This window comes from Pseudophryne corroboree, chromosome 1 (assembly GCF_028390025.1).
Source record: "Pseudophryne corroboree isolate aPseCor3 chromosome 1, aPseCor3.hap2, whole genome shotgun sequence".
Classification (NCBI taxonomy): Eukaryota; Metazoa; Chordata; class Amphibia; order Anura; family Myobatrachidae; genus Pseudophryne; species Pseudophryne corroboree.
This window is the reverse complement of record NC_086444.1, coordinates 1,050,879,448-1,050,902,860: the sequence shown is the minus strand read 5'-3', so window position 1 is coordinate 1,050,902,860 and position 23,413 is coordinate 1,050,879,448. Positions and strand designations below refer to the sequence as shown.

The 23,413-nt window shown below is 42.9% G+C and overlaps 2 pseudogenes; both read right to left on the bottom strand.

The window, feature by feature from the left end:
* Nucleotides 1–18,402: 18,402 nt before the first annotated feature.
* On the bottom strand, nucleotides 18,403–18,521 carry LOC134938205 (5S ribosomal RNA; annotated as a pseudogene).
* A 576-nt stretch (nucleotides 18,522–19,097) lies between these two features.
* LOC134953367 (5S ribosomal RNA) lies at nucleotides 19,098–19,216 on the bottom strand (annotated as a pseudogene).
* Nucleotides 19,217–23,413: the final 4,197 nt, after the last annotated feature.

Sequence of the window (23,413 nt, the reverse complement as noted above, 5' to 3'; positions counted from 1 at the left end):
GAACCCCTGGCAACAAGCATGACACCCAGTGCATGAAACCCCTGGCAACGAGCATGACACCCAGTGCATGAAACCCCTGGCAACGAGCATGACACCCTGAGCATGAAAACCCCTGGCACCGTGCATGGAACCAAGAGCATGAAACCGCTGGCAACGAGCATGACACCAAGTGCATGAAACCCCTGGCAACAAGCATGACACCCTGAGCATGAAAACCCCTGGCACCGTGCATGGAACCAAGAGCATGAAACCCCTGGCAACGAGCAGGTAATTTAAAAGTAATTAGAAGCCTTACTGTAGAACTTAATGTGTAATGGGCATTACGGTGTGTGGCATAATGTATCACGGACATTGCGGTGTGTGTCATAATGTGTCAGGCATTACGGTGTGTTGTATACTATATCACGGGCATTGTGGTATGTGGTATAATGTCTCAGGATCATTGTGGTGTGTGTCATACTGTGTCACAGACATTGTATGTGCTATAATGTATCAGGGGCATTGCAGTGTGTAGCATAATGTATAACGGGCATTGCGATTCCTGTCATAATGTGTCGCAGGCATTACGGTGTGTGGCATAATGTGTCGGGGGCATTACAGTGTGTGCATATTGTGTCATGTGCATTATTGTGTGTGGCATAATGGCTAAGGCCATTGCAGTATGTGGAATAATGTATACTGGGCATTACTATAAGGAGGAAAAATGACAAATAATGTAAGGGGCATGAATCAGGATTATTTTTCTTTCCTGTGGTGGCTAACGTCTGGGCGTGCAAGTTGCAAAACTGGGGTATAAGGTAGTCTTTTCCTGCAATGCCACGCCCCTTTATGCGAAGCCACGCCCCCTTTTTGGCGGCATATTTGTCCCTTTACTAGTGCCAATTATGGGGGGTATGAGATGGGGGGGGTGCCGAAGGATTTTTTGGCTTGGGGGAGAAAAATTTCTAGTTACGCCACTGGTGGGAGGCAATATATCTACCCAGTGGGCTGTCACAGTCATATAGTCCTGAGTCTGCCCTGCTCCACTTGTCCACATGTCCGTGGTTAAGTGGACATTTTGTACAACTGCATTTTTTAGGACACTGGTGACTCTTTTTCTGACGTCTGTGTACATTTTCAGTATCGCCTGCCTAGAGAAATGGAACCTAGATGGTATTTGGTACCGGGGACACAGTATCTCAATCAAGTCTCTAGTTGCCTCTGAATTAACGGTGGATAACAGAACCACGTTTCTCAGGCTGCCAAGGCCTGAGTTATCTGCTTTGCAGCAGGATGACTGCTGTGATATTTCATCTTCCTTGCAAAGGACTGTTGGACAGTCAATTGCTTACTGGAAGTAGTACAAGTTGTCTTCCGACTTCCCCTCTGGGATGACGATCGACTCCCAGCAGCAACAACAGCAGCGCCAGCAGCAGTAGGCGTTACACTCAAGGATGCATCGGAGGAATCCCAGGCAGGAGAGGACTCGTCAGACTTGACAGTGACATGGCCTGCAGGACTATTGGCTTTCCTGGGTAAGGAGGAAATTGACACTGAGGGAGTTGGTGGTGTGGTTTGCAGGAGCTTGGTTACAAGAGGAAGGGATTTAGTGGTCAGTGGACTGCTTCCGCTGTCATCCAAAGTTTTTGAACTTGTCACTGACTTATGATGAATGCTCTGCAGGTGACGTATAAGGGAGGATGTTCCGAGGTGGTTAACGTCCTTACCCCTACTTATTACAGCTTGACAAAGGCAACACACGGCTTGACACCTGTAGTCCGCATTTGTGTTGAAATAATTCCACACTGAAGAGCTGATTTTTTTTTGTATTTTGACCAGGCATGTCAATGGCCATATTCCTCCCACGGACAACAGGTGTCACCCCGGGTGCCTGACTTAAACAAACCACCTCACCATCAGAATCCTCCTTGTAAATTTCCTCCCCAGCGCCAGCAACACCCATATCCTCATCCTGGTGTACTTCAACAGTGACATCTTCAATTTGACTATCAGGAACTGGACTGCGGGTGCTCCTTCCAGCACTTGCAGGGGGCGTGCAAATGGTGGAAGGCGCAAGCTCTTCCCGTCCAGTGTTGGGAAGGTCAGGCATCGCAACCGACACAATTGGACTCTCCTTGGGGATTTGTGATTTAGAAGAAAGCACAGTTCTTTGCTGTGCTTTTGACAGCTTAAGTGCTTCCATCCTCATGTGAAGCTGAACCACTAGCCATGAACATAGGCCAGGGCCTCAGCCGTTCCTTGCCACTCCGTGTCGTAAATGGCATATTGGCAAGTTTACGCTTCTCATCAGACGCTTTCAATTTTGATTTTTTGGTCATTTTACTGAACTTTTGTTTTATTTTTATTTTACATGCTCTCTACTATGACATTGGGCATCGGCCTTGGCAGACGACGTTGATGGCATTTCATCGTCTCGGCCATGACTAGTGGCAGCAGCTTCAGCACGAGGTGGAAGTGGATCTTGATCTTTCCCTATTAAACCTCCACATTTTTGTTCTCCATTTTTTAATGTGTGGAATTATATGCCAGTATCAATAGCAATGGCCTACTACTATATATACTGCGCACAACTAAAATGCACCACAGGTATAGAATGTAGATGGATACTATACTTGACGACACAGAGGTAGGTACAGCAGTGGCCTTCCGTACCGTACTGCTATATATACTGGTGGTCACTGTGTCAGCAAACTGCAAAACTAAAATGCACCACAGGTATAGAATGTAGATGGATAGTATACTTAATGACTACACAGAGGTAGGTACAGCAGTGGCCTTCCGTACCGTACTGCTATATATACTGGTGGTCACTGTGTCAGCAAACTGCAAAACTAAAATGCACCACAGGTATAGAATGTAGATGGATAGTATACTTAATGACGACACAGAGGTAGGTACAGCAGTGGCCTTCCGTACCGTACTGATATATATACTGGTGGTCACTGTGTCAGCAAACTGCAAAACTAAAATGCACCACAGGTATAGAATGTAGATGGATAGTATACTTAATGACGACACAGAGGTAGGTACAGCAGTGGCCTTCCGTACCGTACTGCTATATATACTGGAGGTCACTGTGTCAGCAAACTGCACAACTGAAATGCACCACAGGTATAGAATCTAGATGGATAGTATACTTAATGATGACACAGAGGTAGGTACAGCAGTGGCCTTCCGTGCCGTACTGCTATATATACTGGTGGTCACTGTATCAGCAAAACTAAAATGCACCACAGGTATAGAATGTAGATGGATAGTATACTTAATGACGACACAGAGGTAGGTACAGCAGTGGCCTTCTGTACCGTACTGCTATATATACTGGTGGTGACTGTGTCAGCAAACTGCACAACTGAAATGCACCACAGGTATAGAATCTAGATGGATAGTATACTTGACGACACAGAGGTAGGTACAGCAGTGGCCTTCCATACCGTACTGCTATATATACTGGTGGTCACTGTGTCAGCAAACTGCAAAACTAAAATGCACCACAGGTATAGAATGTAGATGGATAGTATACTTAATGACGACACAGAGGAAGGTACAGCAGTGGCCTTCCGTACCGTACTGCTATATATACTGGTGGTGACTGTGTCAGCAAACTGCACAACTGAAATGCACCACAGGTATAAAATCTAGATGGATAGTATACTTGACGACACAGAGGTAGGTACAGCAGTGGCCTACTGTACCGTAATGCTATATATTATATACTGGTGGTCACTAGTCAGCAAAACTCTGCACTGTACTCCTATATAATATTATACTGGTGGTCCCGACTCCCCAGTCCCCACAATAAAGCAGCACACTGAGCACAGATATGGAGTGTTTTTCAGGCAGACAACGTATACTGGTGGTCACTGTCAGCAAAACTCTGCACTGTACTCCTGCTATATAATACAGCTGCTCCCAAGTCCCCACAATTAAGCAGTGTGAGCACAGATATATGCAGCACACTGAGCACAGATAAGGAGCATTTTTTTCAGGCAGAGAACGGATAAAACTGGTGGTCACTGATCAGCAAAACTCTGCACTGTACTCCTCCTATATTAATATAAAGCTGCTCCCCAGTCCCCACAATGATATAAGCAAGCACAAATATTTGCATCAACTCAACAATGAATAAACGGAGAGGACGCCAGCCACATCCTCTCCCTAACATCTCCAATGCACGAGTGAAAATGGCGGTGACGCGCGGCTGCTTATATAGAATCCGAATCGCGCGAGAATCCGACAGCGGGATGATGACATTCGGGCGCGCTCGGGTTAACCGAGCCATACGGGAGAATCCGAGTATGGCTCGGACCCGTGTAAAAATGGTGAAGTTCGGGGGGGTTCGGTTTCAGAGAAACCGAACCCACTCATCACTACTTATCACCGCTGCCACCACCGCTGCCCATGGGTGCCTCCACCAACCACAGTCCCTTTCCGCACCTCCACTGCTCACCTCAAGTAATCTTCCCCTGCTTCCCTTTGTCTCTATCCCTGTCCCTGCTGTCACTCTCCCTGTCCCTGATGTCACTCTCTCTCCCTATCCTTGCTGTCACTCTCTTTACCTGTCCCTGCTGTCACGCTCTTTCCCTGTCCCTGAATTCTGGATCATACAATGTGGCGTAATGTGATTTTCAGCTCATTCAGGGGCAGATTTATTAACCTGGAGAAGGCATAAGGAAGTGATAAACCAGTGATATGTGCAAGGTGATAAAGGCACCAGCCCATCAGATCCTAACTGTTAATTTACATATTGGAACTGATGGGCTGGTGCCTTTATCACCTTGCACATATCACTGGTTTATCACTTCCTTATGCCTTCTACAGGTTAATACACCTGCCCCTCAGTGTGCTATAATGTGAATTTCGGCTTGTTCAGTGTGCTACTGTATAATGTGAATTTTGGCTCTTTCATTGTGCTATAATGTGTATTTCGGCTCATACTGTGTGCTTTAATCTGAATTTTGGCTCATTCTGTGTGCTATAATGCGAATTTCGGCTCATACCCAATACTATAATGTGAATTTCGGTTCATACTGTGTGCTATAATGCGAATTTCGGCTCATACCCAATGCTATAATGTGAATTTCGGCTCATTCTGTGTGCTATAATTTGAATTTCGGCTCATTCTGTGTGCTATAATGTGAATTTCGGCTCATACCGTGTGCTATAATGTGAATTTCGGCTCATTCTGTGTGCTATAATGTGAATTTTGGCTCATACCGTGTGCTAGGATGTGAATTTTGGCTCATACCGTGTGCTAGAATGTGAAAGGGGCACCAGTACTAGATAGTATAAGGGGGTCATACTACACTTACGGACACGCCCCCTTTTGAGTGGCCACACACCCTTTCCCGGAGTGCGCGCGCATCATTTCACCCTTCACTTTCCATATCCCTCTTCAAAAATTCCACTTCGACCACTGCATCTACAGCTATACATACACACCCTGACATCTTTATATGCAGTGACACCTATTTGTCCAGGAGATTATCATGGTAAGGTTCATGTGGAACTGAAAAGAATGTTCCCAGTATGACATGAAACAGCTGGCGTGTCATGTTGGCATATCCCATTTTCAGTGTCCACGCCCCCCTTCTGGTGTGTGGCCATGGCCATTTTTTTCAGTGCGCACATACTTTCCTTTGTAAATGTATTTTATTTTTTTATTTTTTTGGGGGGGGCGCCATTATTGATCTTGCCCTGGGCTCCAAAAACCCTAGTTACGCCTCTGTTCTGACCTGATCGCATGCTGCCATTCATCGCAGTGCAGCGATCAGGTCATAAGTGCGCATGCGCCGGTGCCGCAGTGTGCTGTTGCATGGCTGACAGCCGACGGCTGTCATTGCCTAGCGTTTGCATCTGCCTGATTGACAGGCAGAGGCGGTTGCTGGGTGGGAGGGGGTGGCATGGCAGCGTTTGGCCGCCGTTTTGTGGGCACGGTCTGGCCAATGCAGGCGTGGCCGGACAGTGCGGGGGGCAGACAGCAGCAGCTGCGTGACATCATATGCTGCCGCTGCGACCCAGGCAGTGACGAGTAGCTCCTGGCCAGCACGCAAAAGCTGCGCTGGCCGGAAGCTACTCTGGAAAGTGCAAAAGCATCGCCGGTGTGTGATGCTTTTGCACTTCTGTGGGGAGGGGGTCTGGCCTGACATACGAGGTGGACTAGCCCTTTGCTGGGCGTCCCCCGCACATGTCAGTGTGCCTGATCGTAGCCCTGCAGGTCTGAATTAGGCCCTGAGTTCCTTTGGTAAGCCTCCTGAATTCATATACAGTAGTGAGTTACAGCTCTGCCAGCCTATATTAGGTTAATGGGCTGAGTGACTCAAATAAAGTTCTAGGTTGACATCCATGGGTTCCAATGCCATATCCTCGCACATCTCCAGTCAGGGGGTTCCATCCAATGGCATTTTAACAGAGGCCCTCCTCTCTAACAGCAGCACTGTAGGCGCTGGCTTTATGCCAGAGTCTACTATGCATGTGCAGTTTCCTTGGAACATGGCACCCGTGCTTTGTTTCCGGGGGCATCTCTATTGTGTGTGAGCAAATCACCAGGAAAATGCAGCACCATTTATCCAGTGATTTCTGTCTTCAATGCTGGACACCGCAGGACACCAGAGGAGTAAGTATAATTTTATGGGCGGAGGGTGTGCAGTGTGGGCCCCCTAAACACAGGGGCCTGTGTGCACCGCATACCTTATGCCCATTATAGCTACACCAATGTTTCCTTCTTATGCCACCAGTGTTTTCTGCCTGCTTACAATTACGCCATGAGCAAAATTTGCATAAAACTCCACATTTCAATACAGTTAAGCCCAAGGGTCCCAAGACAGATCTACAGAATACTCAGCGCGTGGCACTACTCGTTTGAGTAAAGTAGTTAGACGTGGTTGGTTGCATCCTTCAAGAATTGTGTGAACATTTGTGATATGTACATTTATATATTTTATCCATGTAAGTCTTGCAGAGTGATAAAGTGGGAGAGATAAAGAACTAGCCAATCAGATCCTAACTGCCACATTACTACTGTAGCTGTATTTGAAAAATTACAGGAGTTGGTACTTGCATGGGCTCTATGTACTAAGCCTTGGAAAGAGATAAAGTGAAATGAGATATAGTACCAAATAACCAGCTCCCAAGGGCATAGCTACAATAGGTGCAGGGAGTGCAGCTGCTATGGGGCCCAGAGGTGAGAAGGGACCACCTTCCCTGCCAAAGTTACATGTGTTATATACATTTCTCTTACGTCCTAGAGGATGCTGGGGACTCCAAAAGGACCATGGGGTATAGACGGATCCGCAGGAGCTTGGGCACACTATAAAGACTTAAACTGGGTGTGAACTGGCTCCTCCCTCTATGCCCCTCCTCCAGACCTCAGTTAGACTTTGTTCCCAGAAATGATGGGACACACACTAGGGGAGCTTTCCTGAGTTTCTCTAAAAGACTTTATGTTAGGTTTTTTATTTTCAGGTAGACCTGCTGGCTACAGGCTCCCTGCAGCGTGGGAGTGAGGGGAGAGAAGCAGGACCTACTTCTTCTTAGTTTAAGGGCTCTGCTTCTCGGCTACTGGACACCATTAGCTCCAGAGGGTTCGATAACTTGGTGCGCCTAGCTGCTTGTTCCCGGAGCCGCGCTGTCAACCCCCTCACAGAAGCCAGTAGAAAGAAGCCGGGTGAGTATTAGAAGAAAAGAAGACTTCAGTGACGGCAGAAGACTTCAGTAACGGAGGTAACACGCAGCGGTAGCGCTGCGCTCCATGCTCCCACACACCAACATCTCTGGCAGGGTGCAGGGCGCTGGGGGTTAGCACCCTGGGTGGCATGTTGCTGAGGTTTAGTTCACTGGCGGGGGGACATATTTAGGTGCCCGGACACCGGGTATGTTCACCCCGCCAGTGTGCCGCGAAATGGAGGGCGCAGCAGCGGTAGCGCTGCGCTCCCGGCTCCCGCACACCATCAGCTCTTGCAGGGTGCAGGGCGCTGGGGGGGAGCGCCCTGGGCGGCATATACTGAGTTAGTTCGCTGGCGGGGGGACATATTTAGTTGCCCGGACACCGGGTATGTTCACCCCGCCAGTGTACCACAGCGATCACGCTGCGCGCCATTGCTCCCACACACCAACGGCTTCCGAGGGTGCAGGGCGCAGGGGGGGTGCCCTGGTCAGCGATTTCTATATATGTTTATATACAGGGGGTTATACGCTGTATATAGATCCCCCCAGCTCAATATATGTATTTTTATATATAGATTTTTTGAGCGGGCTTTAGCGTGCCAAGAAGGGGCGGAGCTTAGCCATCACAGTAGAGTCAGCGCCATTTTCCTCAGGTCCCCGCCAAGGCTTGCTGTATAGTACGAAGGTGGGGGGGCATAGTGTTTTTTAATGCTATATGGGAGTCATATAGCATTATGTTTCATAAGGGGCGCATAATCTTTGTTGTGATACATAAATTCAGTGTTTCCCTGTTTGTTTACCCACTATCGGTTAGTCGACATATGTCGACATGTGTGAGGGCTTTGTCACAAGCTGCTGTGGGGATAACGGTCGGCTTCGCAGGCGCATGTCGGTACTTGATTCGGAAAATTAAGTATTAGCAGGTTGGTGTTTGTGTGCTTAAAAAAAAGTAAACACGCTAGGGGAGACACAGTTGTTTCTGGGTGCCCTGTCGGCATCAACGGTATTTACTTTGTAAACAAATTAACAGGCTGTTATTGCCTTGTACCTGTATACAGTGGCGCACCCAGGGGGGGTTTCCGAGTACCCAGAAACCCCCCTCCACTAAAATTTTTTTTTTTTTTTTTTTTAGCTGCATGAGTATTATTAATGACTGTCTAGCGTCCTCTGCAGCCTGCTCCTGGTGGCACTTGCAAGTGCAATAAAAGTTTACTTTATTTTAATTATAGTACATATATATCCATGTGCCTACATATATACACATGTATATACATACATACATACATATAAACACACACACACATATGATATATATATATATATATATATATATACATGTGTATATAATGTGTACTGTATGTGTGTGTATATATATATATATATATATATATATATATGTATGCATGTTTAATATGCTATGTATATGTGTATATGAGTTCACTACGATCTCCCGGCGGCCGGCCTCCCGGCGACCAGCATACCGGCGCCGGGAGGCCGGCCGCCGGCTTACCAACAGTGTGGCGAGCGCAAATGAGCCCCTTGCGGGCTCGCTGCGCTCGCCACGCTACGCGCGCCACACTATTTTATTCTCCCTCCAGGGGGGTCGTGGACCCCCACGAGGGAGAATAAGTGTCGGTATGCCGGCAGTCAGGCTCCTGGCGTCGGTATGCTGGTCGCCAGGAGCCCGACCGCCGGCATACTGAAGACCACCCGTGTATATGTATGTGTGTGTGTATGTATGTATATATATATATATATATATATATATATGTGTGTGTAGATATATATATATATATATATATATATATGTGTGTAGATATATATATATATATACACACACACACACACACACACACACACATAGACACACTAGTTTTACGGACCCAGCATATACTGGGTCACCTCAGTCCCCACCCCCGTGATTGGCTCCGCCCAGTTCTGGAAACCCCCCCCATGCAAATCCTGCGTTTGCCACTGGTATATATATATTTATAGGTATATGTAGGGGGAGTGTTATTGAAATTGTATATGTATGCTTCCCTGCATGGTTAGGATATGTGTGTTTTATTGTGTATTACAATATGTATATCCATGAATGCTGAAATAATGGTATTCTTCTCATGTGCTGGTCGCTCTGTTGATTAAGCTCTAGATTGGCCGTGACGAGTTGGTTTTCGATCCTCTCAAGGAGTCCGAATATTATTCTCTTCCCGACGCGGAGAGAACATTGAGGCAGTCAACTCCTGGTCGACGCAGAGCCCGGTCGCAAAGGATCATACACAGGAAGCTAAGTGATATTTTATTTCTATACTTACTTGCACTGCATGTACATGGGGGAGTGTTCTGTTCGGATAGGCATCCGATAGAATTACCCTACAGAGTGTGGGTAAGGTTGTTTATGTTGATTATATTCTATAACATTGCAGCAGGTTGCCGCGTGACGGCAGGAGGTGTGGCCGGGGAAAACTGCTGAGGTTGTCTCCGAGAGATACTGGGGGGCCGGTATACAGCGGTTAGGTGATGCCTCAGTTCAGTCAATCTCGGCGGATACCACTGGTAAGTCTAGCTTTGTGAGTTAGACTCCTTCGCAACGGTTGGGGACGCATTCTTTTGTGGGATGCAGTTGCTTTAATCGGTCGATACCGTTCCTTTTTCCTTTTCTGTGCAGACAGTTGTAGCTGAAAAGGTAAGAGTTCTGCAGCCCTGTTTGGTCCGCAGAAGCGGATCTCGGTTTCTGTTTTTCACATGTCCACCACAGGTCGCTTAGTCTATCTGGCTGGATCCCACTCCGGTGGGGACTCGTCAACTAATGTTCAATTAGTCTGAGAATTGACTAGGACCTGTGAGTTGATTATATAATCCGAGGGGGAACATTCTGAGTTACAAATGTTTCCCCTCACTGTTTTTCTATTAGATCTTGCCATTTCCCTTCTGGAAGGGGAGGTAGTACACGACGCCGTACAGAGGTGCGTCAGGTTCAGGGAATTGTTCTGCTGTCCATAAAAAAAAAAAAAAACTAATAGGTCTCAATGCGTGGTTCTCCGCATTCGGATTACCTGGGTGGATATCCAGGATTGTCTTTGCCATGAGTGATGGCGGTATGATGGTTTTCTTTCAACAGTAAGAGCCATTGTTATTCTGTTCTGGGACGCTCTCCAGATTAAGGCGAGATCAAGAAACAAGTGGTGCAAATCGTTGTTTCTCTCTGACTGTTCTTTCAACAGAGGGAATGACTGTTGTTCCCAACGACGCACAGTTCGGAGGTGGGTGTCAGAGTGGATACTGACCGGTTGAGGTTCTGTGTTTTTTCCTGTGGAAAGAGGTCTGAGGATCCAGAGTCGGATCAGATTTATTGTGACAATCCATCAATAGGTTCCGTTAATGAAGCAGGTGGGTGCGGTCTAAGGGGCCTTATTTGGTGGGCAAGTCAAATGCCAGAGTGGTTGTCAAGGGACCAGTTGGAAATGTGGTCCGGGCCTCACCTGCACATGCACCGGAATTTAATCCTAATGGCCGGGACTTCGCTCCTGTGGTATCTGCTCAGTTCTCGCCTTCTAGAGGGACAAAAGTTCGGGATCCAGGATTAGGTCCTGGTGTCCATGCATGCAGATCTCCGAGGTTGGGGAGCTGGCCTGGCAAGGGTCATATTTCCAGAGGTGACGGTCAACCAGGGAAGCTTGTCTGCAATAAGTTTTCTTGGTTTTAAGAGCTATGTTCGACGAACATATTCTTCGTGTTCTGCTCGTGTTAGTTCTGTCAGTCGACATGACAGAGGTGGCGTAAGTGACCCGCTAGGGCGGGACGAGTAGCAAAGTGACAATGGCAGAAGATGCAAAAGTTTGCCGCTGGGTGAAAAGACTGGTGAGCGCTTTATTAGCGATCTTCGTTTCGGAGGTAAACGACGGAGAAATAGATTTCCTCTGCAGACGTAATCTCCGTCCGGGGGAAGACCAGTCATCATCGAGAAGTTTTCACTGAAGTGTCAAGTTATTGGGGAGTGCCTCATTTGGACGTGTTGGCGCCTCACCCCAACGAGAGGCCTAGGAGATATTGTTCCAGGTCAAGGGACACGCAAGCAATAGCAGTGGATGCCCGTGACACCTTCGGTGTTTTCAGTCGGTCTTTGGGTCCTCTCTATTTTCATTTTTTCTGAGGGCGATAAACGTAAAAAGAGCACAGTTCAGGCGATCCTCTTTGCTCCGGTCTAGCCAAGGAGGGCTTGGTATCCGGTTTTTCAGGGTTTACTCATAGAAGATCCCTGGACTCCTCCTCTACCTGTGGAGCTGTTACAGCAAGTTCCGGGAGTGTATCAAGCATTTCCGCGCTTCTTCAGGCTAGAAAAGAAGTAACGGCAGAGCTTTACCACTGTAGTTGGCGTATATATATATATATATATATACAGTATATATATATATATATATCCTAGACGACTCCTACGGAAGTCTTTCAGCTGGGTTGTTCTGCTCCACTCTTTGCAAGCAGGAGTGGCTGCAGGCCTAGAGTTAGGCTCCATTTCGGTGCAGTTTTGGCCTTATAGAATTTCTTTAAAAAAAAAAAAGGGCATTGGCCACCTCTCCGGAAGTTCAGGCTTTCGTGAATGGAGTACTTCTCATCCAACCTTCTTTGTGCACCCTTGGCACCGTGGACACTTGTCGTGGTGTTGCGTTTCTTGTGTCACACTGATTGGAACCTTTATAAAAGGTTGTGTTAAAGTCTCTCTCTTGTAGAGTGGTCTTGTTATTGGCTTTGGTGTCCGCAAGGCGGGTGTTGGAAGTGGCGGCTTTGTCTCACATGAACCCCTGTTGGCTCGTTCCTGTGGATGAAGCGGAATTGAGAACTCGTATAATAGTTCTGCCAAGAAGTGGTTTATGTATTTCGCAGAAACCTGTGGTTTCTTCAAAGTCTCTCGATGTAGTCGGGGCTTTGAATATTTATGTCGCCGGTTTGGCTCATATTGGGAGGACAAAGACTCTGTCTGGTATGCTCCCAACATGTTTGGAGCACCTGTGTCTAAGCAGTTTGTTTCATACTGGATCTGGGATACGATTAGGTGTGTTGGTTCTACGGCTGGTTTGCCGTTACCGTTGTTGGTGGAGACCCATTCTATTAGGAAGATGGGCTTTCTTAGGTGGCTGCCCGTGGAGTCTCAGCGGTTCACCGTTGCTGAGCAGCTGATTGGTCGGGTTCAAATTCTTTTGCTAAGCTCTGTGTGTTTGATACCCTGGCTGATGGGGACATCATGTTTGCTCAATCGGTGCTGCAGAGTTGTTCGCACTCTCCCGCCCGGTCTGGAGCTTTGGTATAGACCCCATGGACCTTTTGGAGTCCCCAGCATCCTCTAGGACGTAAGAGAAAATAGGATTTTAGTACCTACCGGTAAATCCTTTTCTCCTAGTCCATAGAGGATACTGGGCGCCCGTCCCAGTGCGTACTGTGTCTGCTGTTATTGGTTATGGTTGCACTTTGTGGTGTTTCCTTTCTGGCAGGTTGACGCTGACGTTGTTCATGCAGTGGCATGCGGTTTCTTATTATTGGTTGTGTTGACACACAGGTTGTGTTGCATATTCTCTCAGCATATGGCTGTATGTTTTTCATACCGTGGGCTGATATTCTGTTGAAGGCCATGTCTTGCAGTATGTTTGTGGTGTGAGCTGGTATAGCACTCACTGTGTTTAAATTATAAATTCTTTCCTCGAAATGTCCATCTCTCCTGGGCACAGTTTTCTAACTGAGGTCTGGAGGAGGGTCATAGAGGGAGGAGCCAGTTCACACCCAGTTTAAGTTTTTATAGTGTGCCCAAGCTCCTGTGGATCCGTCTATACCCAATGGTCCTTTTGGAGTCCCCAGCATCCTCTACGGACTAGGAGAAAAGGATTTGAGAACTAAAATCCTATTTTTCTACCATTGGGTGATACTTAGGAGACCTTACAAATGTATGCCTTAGGGTCTAGAATATATCTATATGTCCCTGGACCTGCTCATTGTAAAGTGGTATAAAATTAACTGGAAGTCATTATAATGTTGCATTTTAGGAACTGGGGGCGCTGTAATATGGTATGCTATGAACTGGAGACACTATATTATGGTATAATATGAACTGGGGGCACTCTATGGCATTATATGAATTGGAGGTACTGTGTTGAAAAATGTGTACTGACAGCCCTACAATGTAACATAACAGAAACTAGGGCACTACTATCGTTCATAAATAAACTAGGGCACTACTATGGGACATAACATTATCTAAGGCACCACTATGGTTCAGAAAATGAACTAGGGCACTTTTATGGGGCATATAATTAAAAATTCTGCAGAGACGTGTCTCTCTGGAAGCACTGAGACAGGGGCCCTTTCAAAGTGCTGGTATGCACCCTCAGTGTTCTGGCTACGCCCCTGCCAGCTCCTGTCATTTTTCAAACACATATAAAAAAATCTGAATAAAAATAATTAAAACAATCTCCTCGGTGAGCAATCAGTGTTCTCTGAACCAATAAGCTCCATAGTGAGCAATCAGTGTTCTTTGAACTCCTTGTGATAGACAAGTGATCCCAAGGTGTATATGAATAAACCTGTGTGTGTGTTTATATATTTTTCCTTTTCAAATTCCTATTAATTTTAAAGATACAATTAAAGGTTATATTTTAATGATACCTAAGGGTATATCTGGCCCTATTTATATTTCAAAGAGTGCCCCCAAGATAGAGTCTTCTTTTCTCTTTCTAGAATATTTGGTTTTCTGACTCTGGGGAGCAACACCAACCCTGTATTATGGTGAATCTACCCGAGTAATCATAGGTATTTGGTTTTCTTTAAAGAATTAACCCCCCTCGTGTGTTCATTTTGTGTGTAACTGTGTCATCCAGGCACAAACAAGGGGGTATCTTGTTGCGGATCATCACAAATGTTTCTTCCTATTTTTCAAACACAGCCTGTAACAAGATAGTTAGGAACTGATAAGCTGGTACTTTATCTCCGCACACTTTATCTCTCTCCAAGGCTTAGTACATAGAATCCTTGATTTCACTCCACTTTTTTTCACTCTCCAGGTCTCAGTACATCTTGTATCTTGTTACATTAAAGTGATAATACTACATTATGGCATATCTTGGTGTTTTGGTGCTGGGTTTTAATTTCAACTTTGTTGAATACAAAGTAAGATCCATTTTAATCCAGAAAGGAATGTGGAGAAAAATTTTCTACATCAAGCTTTAAAGACAGCAGATATGTTTTATTCAGTTCAGAACAGAGACTTGCATTCAGGGGAGGCAGGGGAAGCAGTGCCTCCCCTGTGATTAATGACTAAAATAATATAAAGAACATAGTTATGACACATATTCTGTGTCATAAGTAATTTCTTTATATTAGGCTAATCATTTTAATACTTAAAATTAGTTTGGGAGGCACTGATAGCAGTGCCATCTGTTAACAATAGGAATAGGTTTAAACAGGAGGGGAGGGGCCAAGCACTGGGCTGTAAAAGCCCATTAAAAACAGAGGCTAAAGCGGCACTTAGACAAGTGCCTCATTGACAGGGGGCAGGTTTACAGGCCACCTCTAAACAGGCCCCTGTCAGCAATGCATATGTGATTGGACACCGGATCCAGTGCTGGATCCGCTGCTCCAATCACCCATACGCAGCAGGGTGAAGCGGCGGTGGCACCCGGCACTACAGCGGCAGCCCTGGAGGCAGCGGGGACAGAGCTGGAGAGTATGAGTTGGGGTGAAGCGGCGTCGGGACCTGGCACTACAGCAGCCCCAGAGGCAGCAGGGACAGAGCTTGAGAGCATGAGGCAGGGTGAAGCGGCGGCGGGACCAGGCACTGCAGCAACAGCCCCGGAGGCAGTATGGACAGAGCTGGGAAGCATGCGGCGGGATGAAGCGGCAGTGGGACCCGGCACTACAGCAGCAGCCCCGGAGGCAGCAGGGCAGAGCTGGGGAGCATGCGGCGGCGGTAACATCCAGCGCTCTTAACTCACCTTCCTCCTCCTCCGCCCTCCTAGCTAGCAGCAATGTCACTGGCACCTACACTATCCCAGACTGGACCACCCAGGTAAGAGAGGGGGGCAGTCGGGCTGGGTGGGAAGGGACAGGGAGCTGCAATATTAAATACAATATATATATATATATATATTTATATATATATATATATATATATATATATATAATGCGGTGGATGGCACACCAGGACTTTTGAAAATGTCTTGATAAAGGAGTGGCAGCTCTGAAATGTTGACTGCACCTCTGTGTACTGCATGAAATGTGTTCAGCATTTTCATAAGTCCTGGAGTGCCATCCATCGCATCCCCTATATAGTCCCCATTTACCCCATATACTGCATTTCTGGAGAGGCACCTAGGTGAGATGCAACATTGTGGATTGTGCCGGACACTTCTTCAGTTATTTATATATATATATATATATATATACATATATATATATATATATAGACACAACAATAGGTGAGCTGGCGCCTGAGGGTTGAGTCAACACCAAGGCATTTATGATTCACACCTTTAAGAGTCAAAACATGGTGGCAACATGTCCCATCATGAAATTTATTATATATACATAAAAACATGGTGCAGGGGGATGAGGTATTTGCAAGCGACCAAAGGTGTCGAATTAATAGTGTAAAAACCAGGTGTTCTATAAATATATAAAATTTAATTTCAGAAAACAACACACTAAAACAAGGGGGGGGGGGGGGTATTTCATAAAATATAAACAATTTTCAAAAATGCAGCCTAATCCATAAAATCTGGTATAAAAGAGCAGAGGTGAAACTAAAAAAAATTTAAACACATATACCAAAAATTATTAAAAGGTACATAAAAACATGAGAAATAGGTGCAAAATATGCAGGATAAAAGGTAAAGAGGAGTAAAAATTGGGAGAAAGGTAGCTTAACTTCAATAGTAGAGGTATAATCAGAGTAGCACCCTATCCATGGTCCATTTGTAAAAGGAGTAATAAGTTGCTCCACACTTAGTGTATTTCCGTTTAAGATGTCGAGGACAATAGTAGGTGAATCTCTACAGTCTCCTCTTTTTCTTCAATATATATTCAGAGGTGACATCTTAAAGGAAGAAGAAGAATATTCAACGAGTTTCGTTTTATTATAAGACTTCATCAGGGGTACATCTACAAGCATAGGAAACCCATCTTATTAAAATATACAAACAACTGTTTATAATAAAAAAAACATAAAGAGGGACATATTGCATACAGAGCAATGACATGCACGACAAAGCATAATTGAACAAGACAGAAGGAAAAAAGACCAAACAACTATATATTCGGAGAAATCATAATTACATGGGACATACCTTAACTGTATGGTAAGTATTATAAAAAATAAGCGGATATGGATACCCGACAGCGATATAAAAAACCCTCAGTATCAGAGGGGCTTTCTATTTGAGTCATCCGCCAATCCTAAGAATATATATTATATAATGTATCAGTACAGATTCTAGTTTAACAGGAAAATCGACTTAATAACCAATAATTTGAAGCACATACCTCATGGGTTGACTACTTGAAAATGAAATCTAGATACTCAGGTGTAGCAGGAATTCACTTAGGTGAGAACCTGGTAATTTATATTAAAGGATAGATAGATAAATAAATAAATAATTAAATAAATATACCAATAGAGTATTCCAAAAGAGTTTTACATGGAATAAACGAGTATAAAATATGTATTATATTTAATTATTATTATATTTAGAAGGGATTAATCAGGATATTTATAGATGGCCATTCTGAATGGGTATTTAAGCCGAATTGCAAAGTTATTGGTCTTTGTCTCCACATGGCCCCTCTAGGCACCACAGATGGATACTTAGACCTCTATAAATTACTATCATATTATGTATTACAAATCTGAGATTTTACAGTTTATAAGAAAAAAAAACAACCCAATAGCAACAATTAGTAAAAATTGCTTATACCCTATGTTATGTTACAATTTTCATTTCCGGCTATATTCCCAACATTATTTTAACAATATTTTTAACAACATTATTAAGTTGTAATCCTTGCTGACATGATACAAATTATTATCCTCTTCATACAGAGTCTCACATAAACAAATCAAATGTTAAATTTGTTCTTATTACAAATGGTGCTCAATACTTAAATCTCAATACCATAATAGTAACCAATGTACCTCACCTTTAGTGGATCAGCAGTGATAGCCTGGTCTCTGAGTAATGAAACACTGATCCAGGACTACACCTTAATATAGGAGAAATTAGTGACATCATTTAAAACTGACTACTGTGATTGATGCCCTGGAAACCACAAATAAGGTCTTATCATTAACTAATTTAATAATAGTGGTGCTCTAGAAAATGAGTACTAACCTTATAAAAACCTTCCTATTACTTTTTGCTCCTAAAATATTAAGACTAGAGACAAAAAACACCTAATTAGAGTGAGTACCCATAATGCATTTCGGTGAATACTGAACTAGTGGGTTATAGTGTGTGATTGACAGCTTGTCCCTCCAATAGGTATGTGGGAGAAAGGTTACCATTTCAACATTAGTGAAAATGTGCCTAAAGATACTAAATGCAATATATATGTGTACCTTAGTAATACCTATGTATATTATTAAAGAAGTAAAAACATAAGCATTATAAAATAAATAAATAAAAAATAATTAATGAAAAATAAAATATAAAAAAATATAAAAGATAAGCCCTAGATAGTGCCACCCATGTGGTGTTTAGAGGGGCACAGTACCTTGTATTCCCAGGTGGTCTCCCATCCAAGTACTAACAAGTCCCAACACTGCTTAGCTTCCAAGATCAGATGAGATTGGGCATATCTAGTGTGGTGTGGCTGTAGATTTACAAGAGTGATTATACAGGAGAATATCAGATATTAGACACTCTATAGCTGAGGAGATTAATTAAATAAACAATGGATCTATATCGGGGATGTCCTCATCTATAATAAATTAGTATACGTATTTTATGGGCAGTAAATAACATGCATAAAAATGCACTGATTAATTATATAGAAGGAATACCTATAATAACGTATATTGTAAGGTAGAGTGGTATTGTACTATGACGTGAATATCCATGCGTAAAAAGGGGGTAATGGTGCCCCCTATATTATTTAGAGGCATTGACAAAATAAAAATATTATTAAAGAATTTTTGACTACAACAATAGAATGTATCATATATTAATCACACTAAAGCAGAAAAGATTAATTTAATAAACTAAAATGGGTCTCTATTTGGGGGTACTATTCGCATGTCATTTCTATATGTTTTTTATGGACAGTAAAAAAGCATTGATTATATAGAGGAAATACATATGGTATTGTATAAAGTAGGATAATATGATATTATACTGTGAAATGGATGTCTATGTATAAATTTGTACTAAATATTGGCACCCCCTGTGTTGTTTAGAGGCACACAGCACCTTGTATTCCCAGGTGGTCTACCATCCAAGTACTAACCAGGCCCAACACTGCTTAGCTTCCAAGATCAGATGAGATTGGGCATATCCAGTGTGGTGTGGCTGTAGATTGACAAGAGTGAGTGTACTGGAGAATATTTACCCACAGTAATAGAATGTGTCAATATTAAGACAGAGGAGATAAATTTGATATACTAAAGGTAGATCTCTATTTGAAAGTATCCTAAACTAGTGTACTTAATACATAAATTTTGTGGACAATGTATAACATGCATAAAGATGCATTAATTGTTTATAAGAATGGAGTACCAAAAATATAATATTTTGTTGGACGAGTTCACTACTATAAAATTAATGAATATCAACACATAAGTGTAAATTCAATAGTGACGCCCCCTAAAAAGCTTATAGGCGCTATCATAAATATTATCAGAGAATATATACCCACCCCCTTTGTTTTACTTTTATTGCACCATTTGGAATAGGACTCCACTTTTACAAAAACAGAGGTATGAAGTGACAGTATCTTTATCGGTCTAAGAGGAGATATTTTTATATCACTAAAAGTACAGCCCATAGAAATAAACCTTATTTATGCACACATTATAGGATATACAAGGATCCCTATTGAACAAACTAAGATGGGGGTATCTCCCCTATGCTACTGTCATATGAAGCTGGAAACACTAGTATGCTACCTAACCTAAAGAAACGCTGCCATATCAATACTTTCATTTAATCCTCTAGGAATGAGAGTATTGAGGGTGTAGATCCAAAAGGATTCTATTTTTGCGAGCTGTAAGTCCCTGTCACCTCCCCTTTTATCTTCCAAAACATGTTCGACGACTGTAAATGTAAGGCCCTGAACATCAGAGTCGTGTTTTTCTTGGAAGTGACGGGGAGGCTGTGATTTTGCACCTTATTCTTAATGTTTCTCAGATGTTCTTGTATTCTGATCTTAAGGCATCTCTTCTTTTTGCCAATATAAGATAAATTGCAACTGCAATCAATCTTGTATATCACATACTGGGTATTACAAGTAACAATGGTTTTAAACTTGTATATTATTTTGTTTTCCTCATCTTTCCAGAAGAACCCTTTCTTGTTAATATGCCAAAACATATGCATTTGTTGCAAGGGAAGAGACCAGATCTCTTCATTATTGGAAAGCTACTAGACGTATCTTTACAAGGATGATTAGGTGGTAATTGACTGGGGGCTAATATATTCTTGAGATTCCTAGATTTCCAGAAGATTATATTGGGTGTTTCAGATAAATGTGGTCCCAAAATCGGATCCTTCAAGAGGAGATGCCAATGTTGGGACATGATACGTTTAATCTTAGTACTCTCTTGGTTGTATCGTGTAATAAATGGTCTCTCAAGTTGACGATTTTCTTTAACAGTACCTTTTCTATCCAGTAGACTATTTCTGTCTATTTTGGAAGCCCTGATCTGATAATTTTGTAATTTCACCTCATCATATCCCCTGTCAATAAATTGTTCCATCAAAGCAGATGATTGTTCCCAGTAGCTACTCATGCTACTGCAATTCTTCCTCATCCTTACGAATTGGGAATAGGGAACCGTGGTTTTCCATCTTGAGAGATGACAGCTGTTAGAGGGGATGAAACTGTTGGCATCCATGTACTTGAAAAAGGTTTTTGTCTGGAGAGTGCCTACTTCATCAATGCTTACGAGAACATCCAAATAATCCATCGTGAGGGGATGCTGCTTGTACGTAAACTTAAGGTTAAAAGTGTTAGTCTGAATACATGAGATGAAGTTGGCAAGAGAATCAACTCCACCATCCCACACAAAAATGAGGTCGTCAATATACCTCTTGTACAATTTAATATTAGGACACTTAAAGTCTCCATTAGAGTATAGGGTATCGTTCTCCCAGTTATCCATGTAGATGTTAGCATACGATGTGGCAAACTTCGTCCCCATCGCCGTTCCATGTTTCTGGTGGTAGAACCTCCCCTCGAACACAAAGTAGTTGTGGTTTAGAACAAACCCAATACCATCCAACAGGAACTCTCTTTCGTCTTTACTGATGTTCGCATCTAAGAGAAGATTTTTTTTAACTGCTTCACGCCCCATAGTATGGGGAATAGAAGTGTAAAGAGCCTGGATGTTGACTGTTACCTATCTGTAAGTCACTGAGAATCTTCAGCAAACTGGTGGAGTCTTTAAGATATGACGATTGCATCTTAACATAGGGCTGAAGTTTGATGTCTAGAAAATGTGACAAATTGGATGTGAGGGAATCCACCCCAGCCACTATCGGTCTTCCTGGTGATGGGATAACACCCTTATGAACTTTGGGTAAATGATGAAACACTGGAATCGATGATTTTTTGTTAAACAGATAATCATATTCTTCTTTACATATTACCCCTTTGTTCTTAGCTTTAATCAAAATTCCATAGAGTTCGTCTTCAAAACCTTTAGTAGGATCTACTGGTAACTGTTCATAAGTGGTAGTATCATTGATTTGATTGTATGCTTCTCTGATATAAGTGGTTCTATCTTGAATGACCACTGCACCACCTTTATCAGCTGTTTTAATGACAATGTCATTGTTATTCTTAAGTTGTTTAACTGCCAGCTGTTCTTGGGGAGTAAGGCTACCATTTTATTTATTATCTTGAATTCTGAGTTTTCTAAAATCTTCTTTAACTGAATCAAAAAAGATATCTATGTGACTCCCTCTTGACTCTACAGGATAAAATCTTGAAGGGAGTGTTACAACTGGTTTACTCTTAGGTTCATGACTTAACTTAGGTGTGAGATTTTTCAAAAAATGTTGTTTCAATGTGAGACTTCAAATGTACTTATTTAGGTCGACAAATAAGTCAAATTTATCAACATGTTGGTTGGGGGCGAATTTCAAGCCTTTATTTAATACTGATATCTGTGTGGTTGATAGTTCCTTTTCAGTAAGGTTGATGATGCTTGACTTATTGGGTGTTGTAGAAAGTTGATTGCTCTTCGCTTTTAGTTGGGTGATTTTTCTCCTTCCGCCCCTTGTACCTCTTCTCCTGGGTGTAAATGTCTCTTTACTCCTTCAGGGGAATCCAAACGAGTGTGCAAACATTCTCGTTCTTGAAGGTACGGTAGACCGGCCTTCTTCTTCTCCCCTAAAAAAACTCTTTCTCTGGGGGAGACTGAACATAGTTGTTCATAATAATTAGGATGTGTGTACCTTTGGCATTTCTCTATAGGTGAACGATAGTATTGTTGTGACGGTTTTCTCCCGTATCTTCGCCTGGGGGACTGATAGGAACTTCTTCTCCTGGTACCATAATTTCAGAATGAACATCTATAAATATCCTGATTAACCCCTTCTAAATATAATAAAAATTAAATATAATACATATTTTATACTTGTTTATTCCATGTAAAACTCTTTTGGAATACTCTATTGGTATATTTATTTAATTATTTATTTATCCTTTAATATAAATTACCAGGTTCTCACCTAAGTGAATTCCTGCTACACCTGAGTATCTAGATTTAATTTTCAAGTAGTCAACCCATGAGGTATGTGCTTCAAATTATTGGTTATTAAGTCCGTTTCCTGTTAAACTAGAATCTGTACTGATACATTATATAATATATATTCTTAGGATTGGCGGACGACTCAAATAGAAAGCCCCTCTGATACTGAGGGTTTTTATATTGCTGTGTCGGGTATACATATCTGCTTATTTTTGATAATACTTACCATACAGTTAAGGTATGTTCCATGTAATTATATCTCCAAATGTACTTTTTTGGTCTTTTTTCCTTCTGTCTTGTTCAATTATGCTTTGTCGTGCATGTCATTGCTCTGTATGCAATATGTTCCTCTTTATGGTTTTTATTCTAAACAGTTGTATGTATATTTTAATAAGATGGGTTTCCTTTGCTTGTAGGTGTGCCCCTGATGAAGTCTTATAATAAGACGAAATGCGTTGGATATTCTTGTTCGTCCTTTATGATGTCACCTCTGAATATATATTGAAGAAAAAGAGGAGACTGTAGAGATTCACCTACTATTGTCCTCGACATCTTAAACGCAAATACACTAAGTGTGGAGCGACTTATTACTCCTTTTACAAATGAACCATGGACTTTGAACTTGTTTTTATGCATATATAATAAATTTTATGATGGAACATGTTGCCACCATGTTTTGACTCTTAAAGGTGTGAATCATAAGTGCCTTTTGTAACACAGGGTGTTGACTCAACCCTCAGACACCAGCTCACCTATTGTTGTATATTTCTTTTGTCAGTTCCTCCTAGCAAGGAACTTAGG